Raw genomic sequence first — 14,934 nt, 5'->3', positions numbered from 1 at the left:
GTGTTCAATGTTAAGAATAGGGTTGCCCAGGTATATAAACTGTCAACCCTACAGTTTTTAGTTGTGCTGGGGTTATGTTTCTGATACCATCTTGAATGTCACTGGATTGCTGGAGTTATGCTTCTGATACCATCTTGAATGTCACTGGATTGCTGGAGTTATGCTTCTGATACCATCTTGAATGTCACTGGACTGTTGGAGAAATGCTATTGGATACTTCTCCATCCCCCAACTCTGAGTAAGTGTTACCTTCTTGTCTGTTAATTGTACTATATTGATGTGTTCAACTTATTTAAGGAATAAATTATATTTTATTATATCTAAGCCTCATTCAGTTCAACCCAGATATTTGGTGTTCATTATATCTTGTCATAAGCTACCGTGACAATCCTTAACAAACTTTGCCAATCTCATCAGGGTGAGATACCACCGCATCAGGACCTTATATGCATTCTCCTTTAATGTAGTGCATATAGAGCTTTTTTCCGCTGCCAGTACTATTGTGTCCCAGTCTTCGTCCTCTAGTGTCTCCCCTAAGTCCATCTCCCACTTAGTCCTATAACTGAGTTTAATGTCGTCGTCTTTTGCAGGACAGACCACCTCTCTGTAGATCCTAGAAGTAAGTCCCTTGGTGTCAGTCCCTCTTGAACAGAGCTGCTCAAAATTTGTTCGCTCTGGGCGTTTTTGAATTTTAGTGTAGAACGCTCGTAGCTTGAGGTATCTAAAAAATTCAGAGTTTGGCATCTCTTTTTCTGATTTAATTTGCTCAAAGGATTTTATTGATTTCCTACCCTCCAGATGTAAGAGCCTTGTGAGGCCCTTTAGTTTCCAAATTGCAAGATCCTTGCTCAGCAGACCCGGAGCAAAATCAGGGTTTCCCACAAACGGGGTCATTAAGGAGTGCCGCGTCAAGAGGGCACACCTATACCTGGTAGCCTCCCAAACTGCCAACGAGCTGCCCAGTGCGGAGAGCATTCACACACGGTCTTAAGTACCTGTTTTGGAAGCCATATTAAGTCCTGTAATTCTAGAGGGGCACATCACTCTTTTTCTATTTCAACCCACTGTCTAAGGCTTGGGTGCATGTGCTATTGGGTTAATTGGGCCACTCTGAAATACGACAACAAGCAAGGTACCACCAACCCTCCTCTTATAGTTGGTCTAATTAGCGTGCTAGTTTTAATGCGTGGCTTTTTGTTACCCCATACAAGTTTCACCATAGAGGACTGCAGACGGAGGATGTCATCCTTGGCCACTTGTACCGGGAGGGTCTGGAAAAGGTACAAGATTCTGGGTAGAAGGTTCATTTTTAGGCTCTGAATCCTGCCGATCCAGGAAATTTCACAGCCTGACCATCTTCTGAGATCCTCCTTCAGGGTCCTTATTAGTCTGGGGTAATTTGTTTTGTATAGGGCGCTATATTCTTTTGTAATGTTAACCCCTAGGTATTTAATGTAGGAGGCTTGCCATTTGAAATTGAAATTTACATCGATTCATTTTTCTGTGACCTTTGGCAGGTTTATGTTTAGGGCTTCTGACTTTGTCTGATTGATTTTGAAACCAGAGATCTTATTAAATTCCCCTAACAGGCTAAAAACATTTGGTAGAGAGGTAAGGGGCTTTGATATTATTAAAATAACATCATCTGCATACAGGGCCTCGTTATGTGACTGTTCCTGGATTTGTATCCCGGTTATGTCTGGGCTGAGGCGAATATGCGCCGCCAAGGGCTCAATGCACAATGCGAAAATAAGAGGGAACAAGGGACATCCCTGTCTGGTGCCACTCTTTATCTGGAATTCCTCCAACGGGAAGCCCTGGTGCCTAACCTTCGCCGTCGGTCCCTGATAAAGAGCCAGAATTGCGCCCAACATTCTCCCCCCTATACCAAACTCCCCAAGCGTCTCTCTCAGGTAGGGTCAATCAATCCGATCAAAGGCTTAGTGCCATAGACGGAATATTTTTCCTCTGTGCCAAATCGATTAAATCTATTATCCGTCTGGTGTTGTCTGCCGCCTGTCTCCCGCATATGAACCCTACCTGATCAGGGTGGACCAGCTTTGGCATAACCTTGTTGAGGCGGTTAGCCAACATTTTGGAGAAGATTTTAGTGTCCGAATTTATCAACGATATAGGTCTATAACTTTTGCAATCTGCTGGGTCCTTCCCTTGTTTATGTATCACTGAGATAGATGCCTGAAGCATCTGGCCAGGGATGGGGGCACCCGCTAAGAAGGAATTGAATAGATTTAGTAAACGAGGAGCTAGTAATTTCCGAAATTTTTTATAATATAGGTTGGAGAAGCCATCCGGGCTGGGGCTTTGGATGGCTTCACTGTCTTCATTACCTCCATCAGCTCCTCACATGTGAAGTCTTCCTGCAGCGCTTCCCTTTCCTCTCTGTTTAATCTCGGTAATTTTCCTCCCTTCACGAATGTTTTTAGCTGTGCACGAGTGGTCCCGTTCTGGGAGACCTTTGCCCCATCATAAAGGGTCTCGTAGTAGGCTTTAAATTCCTCCACAATTTGTTTGGGGTCAGAAGTGAGGTCACCTTTCTTTGTCCGAATTGTCTGGATGTGGAAATTATGAGCTTTATCTCTAAGTTTATTGGCAAGCAGGGTATCTGGCTTGTTCGCTTTTTCATAAAATTTCCGTTTGGACTAGGACATCTCCTTCTCAGCTCGGGAGGCCAACAGTAGATTTAGCTTTGTTTTCGTATCAAGCCAAACCTTCAGAGTCTGTGCTTGCTTGTTATTTTTATGAAGGGCGGAAAGGACGTCCAATTCTGATTGTAGGATTTTAACCTTATTATCCTTCTCCCTTTTACGTCTACTCGCAATCCCTATGAGCTCACCTCTCAGTGTCGCCTTATGGGCCTCCCATAGGGTGGACTGTAAAGTCACACTGCCGGCATTCTCATGAAAATATTCCGTGATTCTATCCCCTACCCTCTGTTCAATCTCGGGGATTTTTTATCAATAATTCATTGAGTTTCCAGGTCGCTCCTGGCCTGTCGAGCCTGAAGTCAGTGCACCGCAGCTCAATAGGTGCTTGATCCGACCATGAAATATCATGGATTCCCGTGTGGGAGATCTGAGAAACCATTCTATTAATAGGGAGTGAGGGGGGGAAGGGATGGTAAGCTCTAGCTACTGTCTGTGATACGGTGCCAGGGGTGAGAGGATCATTGAACATACAAAGTACCTGCCTAGACAAGTGAGAGAACCCCTTTTGAACAAGCACTCATATTAGGATTGATACAAGAAAGTTAATTAAAAATACCTTTATTAGTGTATATGGGTAAAATAAGTGAAGTACATAAACACTCAACACAATTAAAATACGTATTAAACTTAATGTCTCTAAGTCTGAATCGTAGACTAATAGAGGTTGGTATTTGAAGGGATACAATGTATCTGGCACCATGTGCAATGAAACAAAAATAAATAGTTTTAATATTGCAGTGTAACATGGATAGGGTGCCTCAGTGTGATGTGTGTATTTTAGTTGAAAGGGTCTGGTGTGTGTTACATAAATCAAGGTGTCAATATCACCACTTTCAAATCACATCTGATTAGTATGTGGTTCACTGACAGTATATAAAGTGTAATGTAGCTAGTACATTGCTGGCCAGACCAACATGGTATATGCTGATTGTGGCCTAGTTGGAATCGATTGTCAGAGAGACCACCAAAGGGTTAATGTGTATCCTTCAATGCGACGCTGGATAAATTAAAATGTCAAAGAAAAAGGCTACTGTGTAGCTAGGGGTGGTGAGGCTATATTGTGGGAACTATTATTGTGTAACAATGTTATAGTTTGTTCCCCCTGGTCAGTAATTATTCCAAGGTTATTATAGCCTCACATGTGCTCATCCAAATTTATATAGTAAATAGATAAATATATCAAATGAAATGAATCACTGCTCGTATCCCCTGTGAAGATGGCAAGTGTGTATCTGGATAGGCTTGCTGGTATACAAATAGGTAGATATGGCCAATTATAAACAGTTTACTTCAGCTGCCTATAAGACAAAAAGCACTCTATCTCTGCAGACTCATGTGGATGGTACAGGTAAGTGATTGTTTATAGTAGCCGCCCTGTTGGATCAGTCCATATGGATGTTCGAGTTCGGCAGGTTATATTAATGTGGACTGATTTATCTCTGTTAACATTAATCTTCTAGGGCGAGTACGTCCTGTCTGCTGGGTAGAGACAATATAATATGATAAGGATGGTGCCCTGCAGCCGCTCGGTAAAGTACCCTCTACAGTACAGGGGTGCTATGGGGGGCTGCTATCTCGGAGCGTTTGATCTCTGCTCACGAGTGGCGACATCTGTTGAGTTTCCGCCCGGCATGGTGTATTCATGAACACCGCTGTAAGTAAACTTGCCGGGTGGAGCTCAGAGTGAAGCTGCGGCTATTGTCCGCGCTCTTAGAACAGACGTCGCCGCACCAGTGCACGTGCTGACGTCACAGAGGACCGCCCACCGACGTACGTTTCGCGTCACACTGACGCTTTCTCAAGGTGGCCCCGCCTCTACGTTTGCCAACAGTTTAAATAGCCAAGCGTTGCTATAGTAACGATCGCACTTGGGTAAGTATATCAATTTAATAAAAACAATGGTTTGTGTTGATGTTTATTGCTGTTTGAACTATTTATTTAATTATAATGGCTGGCTATGAGTGAAACCATATTCAAAATAGAACCCTTTTTAACTCAGGTAAGTGAATGGTGATATTACTCTTTAACAGACATGATGATACTGTAAGAGTTCAAACTGGATAACTCATGCTATCTGTAGAGTGTAGATATATATCACAGGTAAATTGGGACTAGTGGCAGCCTACAACTAGCAATGATATAAAGAATTTAGATTTTCCTTGTGTTAATGTTTTGTTGTTATATTTATGGGCAGTATAAAGGCTGTATAGGGCAAATGAAAACTCATATTTCCTATATGCTAAGCCAGAGTTCCTTGGATGGTGCCATCATAGATGTATGGTTACTACAAGCACATATTTTAGAGTAGATGGTCACTAAAAATGAGCTCAGTGGGTTGTCGAAATAGTGAGGTGAAGGTAAGTTAGCAGATGGATATGTCTTGCATTTGCTGTATAGATGCATAGATACAGTAGATGCACAGAGTGTATTAATCCTATCCTATAAAGGGGGCAAAGATAAAACCTTCATTCAGGCCCTGGGGATACATCGTTCCCAGGGTATAAATCCACTTTGCTTCTTCTTTGAGCAACTCTCGGTCCCAATCGCCCCTTCTGATGGTTTCGGGGAGTTGGCAGATACCTTTGAAACGTAGCTTGGAGTAATCTCCATCATGCGTGTTGTTAACATGTTTGGCCAGTGGAGTATCAGATTTATTCCGAATTGACCCAATGTGCTCTAAGACCCTTCGTCTTAGTTGTCTGCTGGTTTTCCCCACATATTTTCTGCCACACATGCAAATAGCTTGATAGATCACTCCGGTTGTTCTACAGTTCACAAAGTTGCGCATGGTAAATGTTCGACTACCGTCCCAATTGTCAAAGGTTTTTGAGACATGGGCATACTGACAGGCACGACAGCCCTGGCATTTATAGTTACCAGGTAATCTCTTGTCTAACCAGGTGCCAGTGGTGTTAGGTTGAAGGTGACTGTGGACCAGGAGGTCTCTGATGTTGGTTGATCTCCTGCTGACCATAGTAGGTCTAGGTAGTAACACCTCCCTCCGATCCGAGTCCTCTAAGAGGACATGCCAGTGTTTGTTCACAATTTCAAAGATGTTAGACCATTGTCTATTGTGAGTGCCTATCAGGCGTATGATTTTACGTTCTCGTTGCTTGGGGTTGGGATGTAGTAATGATGCTCTATGAGTGTTTTTAGCTCTGTTGTAAGCTTTATTCAAGTTATTCTTGCTGTAGCCTCTGGCGAGGAAGCGTTGACGCATAGAGCGTGCTTGTACTTCGAATTCCTCATCATTCGAGCAGTTTCTTTTTACTCTTAAATACTGGCCAGTTGGGATGCCATGGATGAGGTTTTGAGGATGATGGCTTCTTGCATGTAGGAGGCTGTTGGTGGCTGTTGTCTTGCGATGAATAGTAGTTTCTATCCTCCCATTGCTTGCACGTGTTATTCTTAGGTCTAAGAAAACTATGCTATCAGCCCCTATTACATAGGTGAGTCTTAAATTGAGAGAATTCTGATTGAGTTTATTGATGAACTCGACAAACAGCGTGCGTGGTCCTTGCCATAAGATGATAATATCAGCTATGAATCTGGCCCATAGAATGATGTGGTTGGTATATACATCATTCTCTTCGGTGAACACTATCTCGGCCTCCCACCATCCCAGGTACAGGTTCGCATACGATGGGGCACATGTCGTCCCCATTGCTGTTCCCTGCACCTGGTGGTATATTTTACTGTTGAAGAGGAAATAGTTTCTTGTTAGTACAAACCGAAGGAGTTGTTCTACAAATTTGTTATGATTCATATATAGCAGGCCTCTGGTTTTCAGAAAATACAACGTAGCATTTACATATACCATTTTCATGGATAATGCTAGTGTATAGGGCCTCCACGTCCATGCTTATAAGGAGTGTGTCTTCATCAATTACGATATCGTCAATTCTGGTGAGAATGTCAGTAGTATCTCTCAAATAAGAGGGCAGTGCCACCACAAATGGTCTCAGTATTTTATCTAAATAGACACTCGCTTGTTCACTTAAGTTGTTGATTCCGGAGACGATTGGTCGTCCCGGTGGTGGACTGATAAGCTTGTGAATCTTCGGGAGGCTGTAAAAGGTAGCTATCTTTGGGACCTTATTGTAAATACAGTTGAATTCTCGTTTGTTTATCACTTTTTCTGTTAGGCCCAGATTCAGAATGGTCAGAAGTTCTTGATTGTATTGAGTGGTGGGGTCTTTGGCTAAAACCTCATAGCAAGTTTGATCGGACAGGAGTCTAAGGTTTTCTTTGATATAGGCCTCTCTTTCCAAGATAACAATATTCCCCCCTTTGTCAGAGGGTTTTATCACTATTGATGGATTGGAGCGTAGGTCATTGAGAGCTGCTCTTTCGTGAATGTTAAGGTTGCCAGTATTTTTAGCATATCTTATTTTCTCCAAGTCGGTGACAACCAATTTGGTGAATACCTCTACATTGGGGCAAATCCCTGGTGGTGGAATGAAAGTGGCTCTGGGTTTCAGATCGGTGAATGGTCCTTCACCAATAGGTCTATTTGACTCTTCTTCGAGTGAGGTGAGTGCGGTCAGGTTCTCGCGGTCTAGTTGGTCAAGATCTAATAGACCCATATTCTTATACATAAAGTCCTCTCTGCGTTTGAAGAACTTATGTAACATTAGGTTTCGGCCAAAGAGATTGACATCTTTCACCCATTCGAAGATATTCAGGTCCGATGTAGGTGAAAAAGAGAGGCCCATTGAGAGTACTTTCACATGGGAGTCATCTAATACCATTGATGAAAGATTGATAATTTGACTGCTATCTTCCTGAGGTGTTATTAGTACCGACGTCTCCTTTTCGGTCTCCTTCTCCCATTCTGGCCTCTGAAACCCCATATCTCTCTGTCTCGAAGACCGACTCCTCTTCCCCCTTCTTGTCTTGTATTTGGATCGGGGAAGGGTATTTGGCCATCTGTGTCCTTGTCTAAAAAAGAGGTTCTACCTACTTCTACCCCTGTGTGTCGTGACTCTCGTTCACCCTCATCGTTCGAGGTGTCCCATCTGTACTTGAATCACTGTGTGCGGGTCTAAATGGTTTCTTTGGGTTGTTGTGTTTAAAGACATATCCCTCCGTGTAATCCTTTTTGTCACGTAAATACTTGCGCTGTTTACGTGCTTTGAGATCATTTGTAAATTTAGATACATTGTTTTTAAATTTGATCTCTAATGCAATAAATTCATCGGATTCTTTCCAAGTCGGAACATCAACTAGGCATTTGTTCAGTTCCTCAGTTGTAATAGTTAATTTCTCTTTTTCATGAGTTACAATCAATTCCATTAAGTTAATTGAGCACTGAATTAGAATCTTTTCCCAGGATTTAAAAAAGTCACTGTCTGTGGGTTGGACGGATGGGGCCAAATTGACCCGCAATCCCCTTGGTATTATGTTGTTCTTCAAGTAATTTTCTATACTTGTGATTTCCCACCACATTTTTGACTGTTTTATACGTAGTCGTTCAAGATTTATAAAGTAACTTTTGATGTCGTCATTGGGGGAGGAATTTATGATGGTCTCTGATGAAAACACATCACTGGCTTCCTGTTGCCACGAAGAGAAGTCTGAAATGGTTGTCAAGAAGCCTGCCATATTAGCAAGGACGTGCTTAGAGCTATAAGAATGCGGGGTAACCGCTATCGTATGTAATAATAGGGAGTGAGGGGGGGAAGGGATGGTAAGCTCTAGCTACTGTCTGTGATACGGTGCCAGGGGTGAGAGGATCATTGAACATACAAAGTACCTGCCTAGACAAGTGAGAGAACCCCTTTTGAACAAGCACTCATATTAGAATTGATACAAGAAAGTTAATTAAAAATACCTTTATTAGTGTATATGGGTAAAATAAGTGAAGTACATAAACACTCAACACAATTAAAATACGTATTAAACTTAATGTCTCTAAGTCTGAATCGTAGACTAATAGAGGTTGGTATTTGAAGGGATACAATGTATCTGGCACCATGTGCAATGAAACAAAAATAAATAGTTTTAATATTGCAGTGTAACATGGATAGGGTGCCTCAGTGTGATATGTGTATTTTAGTTGAAAGGGTCTGGTGTGTGTTACATAAATCAAGGTGTCAATATCACCACTTTCAAATCACATCTGATTAGTATGTGGTTCACTGACAGTATATAAAGTGTAATGTAGCTAGTACATTGCTGGCCAGACCAACATGGTATATGCTGATTGTGGCCTAGTTGGAATCGATTGTCAGAGAGACCACCAAAGGGTTAATGTGTATCCTTCAATGCGACGCTGGATAAATTAAAATGTCAAAGAAAAAGGCTACTGTGTAGCTAGGGGTGGTGAGGCTATATTGTGGGAACTATTATTGTGTAACAATGTTATAGTTTGTTCCCCCTGGTCAGTAATTATTCCAAGGTTATTATAGCCTCACATGTGCTCATCCAAATTTATATAGTAAATAGATAAATATATAAAATGAAATGAATCACTGCTCGTATCCCCTGTGAAGATGGCAAGTGTGTATCTGGATAGGCTTGCTGGTATACAAATAGGTAGATATGGCCAATTATAAACAGTTTACTTCAGCTGCCTATAAGACAAAAAGCACTCTATCTCTGCAGACTCATGTGGATGGTACAGGTAAGTGATTGTTTATAGTAGCCGCCCTGTTGGATCAGTCCATAGCCAAGCGTTGCTATAGTAACGATCGCACTTGAGTAAGTATATCAATTTAATAAAAACAATGGTTTGTGTTGATGTTTATTGCTGTTTGAACTATTTATTTAATTATAATGGCTGGCTATGAGTGAAACCATATTCAAAATATATTGTCTCTACCCAGCAGACAGGATGTACTCGCCCTAGAAGATTAATCTTAACAGAGATAAATCAGTCCACATTAATATAACCTGCCGAACTCGAACATCCATATGGACTGATCCAACAGGGCGGCTACTATAAACAATCACTTACCTGTACCATCTACATGAGTCTGCAGAGATAGAGTGCTTTTTGTCTTATAGGCAGCTGAAGTAAACTGTTTATAATTGGCCATATCTACCTATTTGTATACCAGCAAGCCTATCCAGATACACACTTGCCATCTTCACAGGGGATACGAGCAGTGATTCATTTCATTTGATATATTTATCTATTTACTATATAAATTTGGATGAGCACATGTGAGGCTATAATAACCTTGGAATAATTACTGACCAGGGGGAACAAACTATAACATTGTTACACAATAATAGTTCCCACAATATAGCCTCACCACCCCTAGCTACACAGTAGCCTTTTTCTTTGACATTTTAATTTATCCAGCGTCGCATTGAAGGATACACATTAACCCTTTGGTGGTCTCTCTGACAATCGATTCCAACTAGGCCACAATCAGCATATACCATGTTGGTCTGGCCAGCAATGTACTAGCTACATTACACTTTATATACTGTCAGTGAACCACATACTAATCAGATGTGATTTGAAAGTGGTGATATTGACACCTTGATTTATGTAACACACACCAGACCCTTTCAACTAAAATACACACATCACACTGAGGCACCCTATCCATGTTACACTGCAATATTAAAACTATTTATTTTTGTTTCATTGCACATGGTGCCAGATACATTGTATCCCTTCAAATACCAACCTCTATTAGTCTACGATTCAGACTTAGAGACATTAAGTTTAATACGTATTTTAATTGTGTTGAGTGTTTATGTACTTCACTTATTTTACCCATATACACTAATAAAGGTATTTTTAATTAACTTTCTTGTATCAATCCTAATATGAGTGCTTGTTCAAAAGGGGTTCTCTCACTTGTCTAGGCAGGTACTTTGTATGTTCAATAAACCATTCTATTAGACACAAAGAGGTCATCTATCCTGCTGTATCTGTCATGTAGATATGAGTAGAAGGTGTACCCCCTTTCCCCTTGGTGTTGTTCCCTCCAAATATCTACAAGGTTGCTGGCCCTCAGCCAATTGGACCATGATGAACGAACTTTCGGTCTTAAGTTGCCCCCTGGCGTACATCTGTTGAGTGTTGGGTCTAACGTCTGGTTTAAGTCCCCTCCTACCACTACACAGCCCTGAGCCAGCTTGCCTTGGATTGAGAAAAATTTGTCCAGGAAGACTTCCGCTTGCACACTACGAGCATAAACATTTGCTAGCGTGATACTTTGGCCCCGAATGTCCCCAACCACAATTAAGAACCAACCGTTTTTGTCCTTTTTTAATAAGGTAGCATTCAGCGGTATTCTGTTATGGATGAGGATAGCCATTCCTCTCCTCTTTTTACTTGCTGAGGCTGAGAACCACATCCTGTATCTACTATCAATATATTTAGGGGAGCTGGACTTGGAGAAATGCATCTCCTGTATCAGAATAATGTCTGGGTCAGATCGTTTATAGTCAGTTAAGGCCACCCGTCGCTTCTGGGGGCTGTTAAAGCCCTTCACATTGTGGGATAATATTACAAAGTCTATACCCATTTGTGAAGATTAATAACCACACTTGTCTGCGAGCTACCTGATCATGTAGGGCTATCACATGAGAGGACCTCTCAGCCGAGCCGGTCCACTCCCACCGCATGCGCTCCATCTGCATGGGAAAGAAACAATGGGGTACACAAAAGGGAAACATTGAGACACTGACGAATAAACACACCAACAAATTTAATGAACAACCGGTGACTGACCAGGGACTAGCCCCGTCTGCCACCTTATTTGCCCCTCCTGGGCATCCAGCCTGGGCGCAGTCCTGGATGATCTTCCTCTGGCTTCCAAGGCCCTTGTCTGCTGGCCCAGTGGGGACTTGCATGAGCCACCCGGGCGTGAGCCCTCTGGTGCTCATGTGGAGACCCATGCCGATGGCGGGAATGGACACAAACCCCCATCCCCAACCTCCTCCTTTCATATGAACTTTCAAAACAAAACATCCACGCTAGGTCAACTGACCTTCCCCCCACTCTCCCTTCCCTGCGGGGGGTCCTTTGTACGACCCTGATAACTATGCTATAGGCTATAACTGCATACCTCTAATCAAACCTAACTTCTCTATCTCCCAAACGGAATCTCTCCACTCCTACCACAACTAATCCTTCTATCCTACTCTTACTCCTAACCACCGAGGCTCATCCAGCTCCTTTCTTCCTGTCCCCCTCTCTTAAGCCTCCCCTATTTCCTTTCCCCTCTTCCCGAGGTGACACCATGCAAACCGATTTCGGGCGCCCACCTCAGGCCTGTTCCGAGGCTTCCTGTGAACATAGCTACCAGCCTTGTTCCGCTCTCAATATCGCCTTTTGGGCCAGTAGGGCCGTCCTCTCTTTCCTTTTCTGCCCTCTCCACTCCCTGTCTACTACTCTCCTCCCCGCCTCTGCCTCAGCTCCTCTTGTAGATCTCTTCCAGAACCCCCAACCTCCCCCCTCTCCCCCCCTCCTTTCCCTCTTCCCCCGTCCTCATCCCCCCTCCTCTCCCTCTTCCCCCCTCCGCTCCCCCCCTCCTTTCCCTCTCCCCCTCCTTTCCTCTTCCCCCCTTTTCTCCCTCTTCCCCCCTCCTCTCCCTCTTTTCCCTCCTATCGCCTTTTCCTCTAACCGACCCTCTATCTCCTCCTTTCGCCTCCCCCTTAGCTAGGAGTCTCCCCTAACGGTCCTTGTCCAAGTCCGCTGTAGCCGGCGAATTTCTTCCTCTATTGGTGCGCTTCGTATTGTACGCGAGAACGTTGGAATTACGGCGCCTCTGCTGACGTCATCTGGGGCCGCCATTTTGCCCCTCCAAGATGTCCGCCTGTCTATTTCCGGTGACGCACATCCGGTCGACGACATTCGGCGCCCGGATGCCCGCTAGGACGGTCACTTTCCCGCTCGTTTTTCCCACTGGATCTACCTCCTCCTGCGCCTCACGCCATGGCGCCCCTGCCCTCCACCAACGCCATCTTGCCTGTCTGCGTTCCAACTCCTTCGATCCTCTTAACTGCTCCTGTCTCCATCTCAGCTAGACCGTAAGTTTAATTTTTAGCTTTATTTTATGTTTGGCACTTTATAGTGTCCCACAGTATCTCTGCTATCTGCCTTTTCACTTCTTTACTCGGACCTACCCCCTTGGCAGGAGCCTGTAACAAAAACTGGGAGAGTCCACGCTTGGGAGTTCAAACTTGCTTTAATAGTCCGAAACTTCAGGCAACTTTAAGCAGCATATAACCAACAGTAATTTATAACAGTCTCTTAAGCAATTAGTTAATCCTCCTCCGGATCACTCGCTCCGTTGATCCTCCTTGGCTTTCCCGCTTTTTGCCACTCTGGCTCCGGTGATCGTTCTCTGGGTGGGCTTGCGGCCGTTCCCTCCTTTGCTCCAACTTTACGGAGAAAGACTTCTCCTTCATCCATCTCCTTGATAGAGATGGCCCTCCTGTTTTTGATAACCAAGAGGCCAAACGGGAATGTCCATCGGTAACGGAAGGCTCTTTCTCGCAGGACCCTCGTTATTGGTTGTAGTCTTCTCCTCCTGGCTAACGTTACCGGGGAGAGGTCTTGGAAGATCTGCAGGGTCACATCCTCGAACCGGCAGGCCCCGTCCGCCTTAGTTTTCTAGCACACCGTGTCCCTTGTGCGGAAGTAGTGGAGCCTTGCTATTATGTCGCGAGGTTGTTCTGTAGCTAGCGGCCGGCTTCGTAGGGCTCGGTGGCAACCGTCCATCATCAGTTCGTTCTCCGGTACGTCCGGGAGTAGCGCCGTCAGCCATCGGGATACAAACCTCTGCACATCAGTGACCAACTCTGGTATACCGCGAACCCTGATATTGTTACGGCATTCCCTATTCTCCGCGTCTTTTGCCGGTCTGCTATTTCCGCTACTTGGGTTTGCAGTTGGGATGCTTTCTTTGCCGATTTAGTCGTGGCCGCCATATTTTCCTCCAGGGCCGCGGTTCACTCTCCCACGCTTTGCACCTCTTTTCGGAGCTCTTGGACCTCTGCCTGGAGTAGGGTCTTCAGGTCTCGATACAGCCTGTCAAAATCGCATCGGCAGTCAGGCAGTTGTTCAGGACCCTCCACTATGTATTCGTCCCGATCGGAGTCGGAGCCCCCGTTTGAACTCGGCGCCATTTCTGTCTCGGTGCTCCGCGCGCTAGATCTGGTGAGGTATTTCCTCAGATCTCCCGCATTCTTTCTTTTTGCGCTTTGTGGAGCCATCCCTATGTTTTCCCCACTTAGGCTGAAGAAACGCAGGGTCTTTTGGCAAGCTTTAATGTGGATATTTTAATGTTTCGCTGACAGCGGGGGACGGAGCTCAAGGCTTATGCTTCCATCCACCTCACCATCACGCATGCGCCTCTCCAAAGGGAATTTTATAGAAACATTCTATACAGTGGCTTTAATGGATCTCAAATAGTTGTGTCTAAATACTACTACTATAGTAAAGAAAAATCTGTCTAAAGAAGAACAATGGGCCCTTAATAACATCAGGGACAATGGCGATCTCATTGTCAGGCAGGCAAACAAGGGGGAGGTGGGAGCAATTGTCCTGCAAGATCGGATTATCTATTAGAGGCTGATCATCTCCTACAGGACACTTCCTCTTACTGTATACTAGATCAAGACCTGGTAATGGAATACCAATTGGAGTTTAAAGATCTCCTTCTAGAAGCACAAACAGCAGGTATCATTACAAAATCAGAATTTAAGTTCTTATATATCCAATATCCAAGGACACTGTTTTTTTTTATCACATTCCGAAATTTCATAATGATACTAGTAATCCTCCAGGGAGGCCCATAATATCTGGGGTGGAGTTGATGACGTCCAACGTGTCCCAGTATGTCGACTATTTCTTACAACCATATGTCACCAAGCTAAAATCATGCATCAGGGACACGTTGCATGTCATCGTCTCCACCTCTGACATCATTTGGAAAGATATGTTGTGTTGGGCTACAGTACATGTGATGTATCCTCATTATACACTTGTATAGATCACACTAAGGGGGTAAATGCCATGGATGACTTTTTACAATTAGATTTGAAGTTACATCCATCACAAAGCAGGTTCATCTTATCATGCATCGCATTTATATTAACATACTTATTTTTTATTCAATGGCACTGTAGACGGACGTTCACAGAGGTACACAATTGGAGACTTTTATAAGGTGAAATTATAATAAGGCTTTATTGTGCCTTTTCCTTTTCATCAGGAAATCCATCCAAACACAGGGGG

The sequence above is a fragment of the Ascaphus truei genome, chromosome 15, assembly GCF_040206685.1.
Source record: "Ascaphus truei isolate aAscTru1 chromosome 15, aAscTru1.hap1, whole genome shotgun sequence".
In the NCBI taxonomy this organism is placed as follows: Eukaryota; Metazoa; Chordata; class Amphibia; order Anura; family Ascaphidae; genus Ascaphus; species Ascaphus truei.
Note: the sequence above shows the minus strand (reverse complement) of the source record.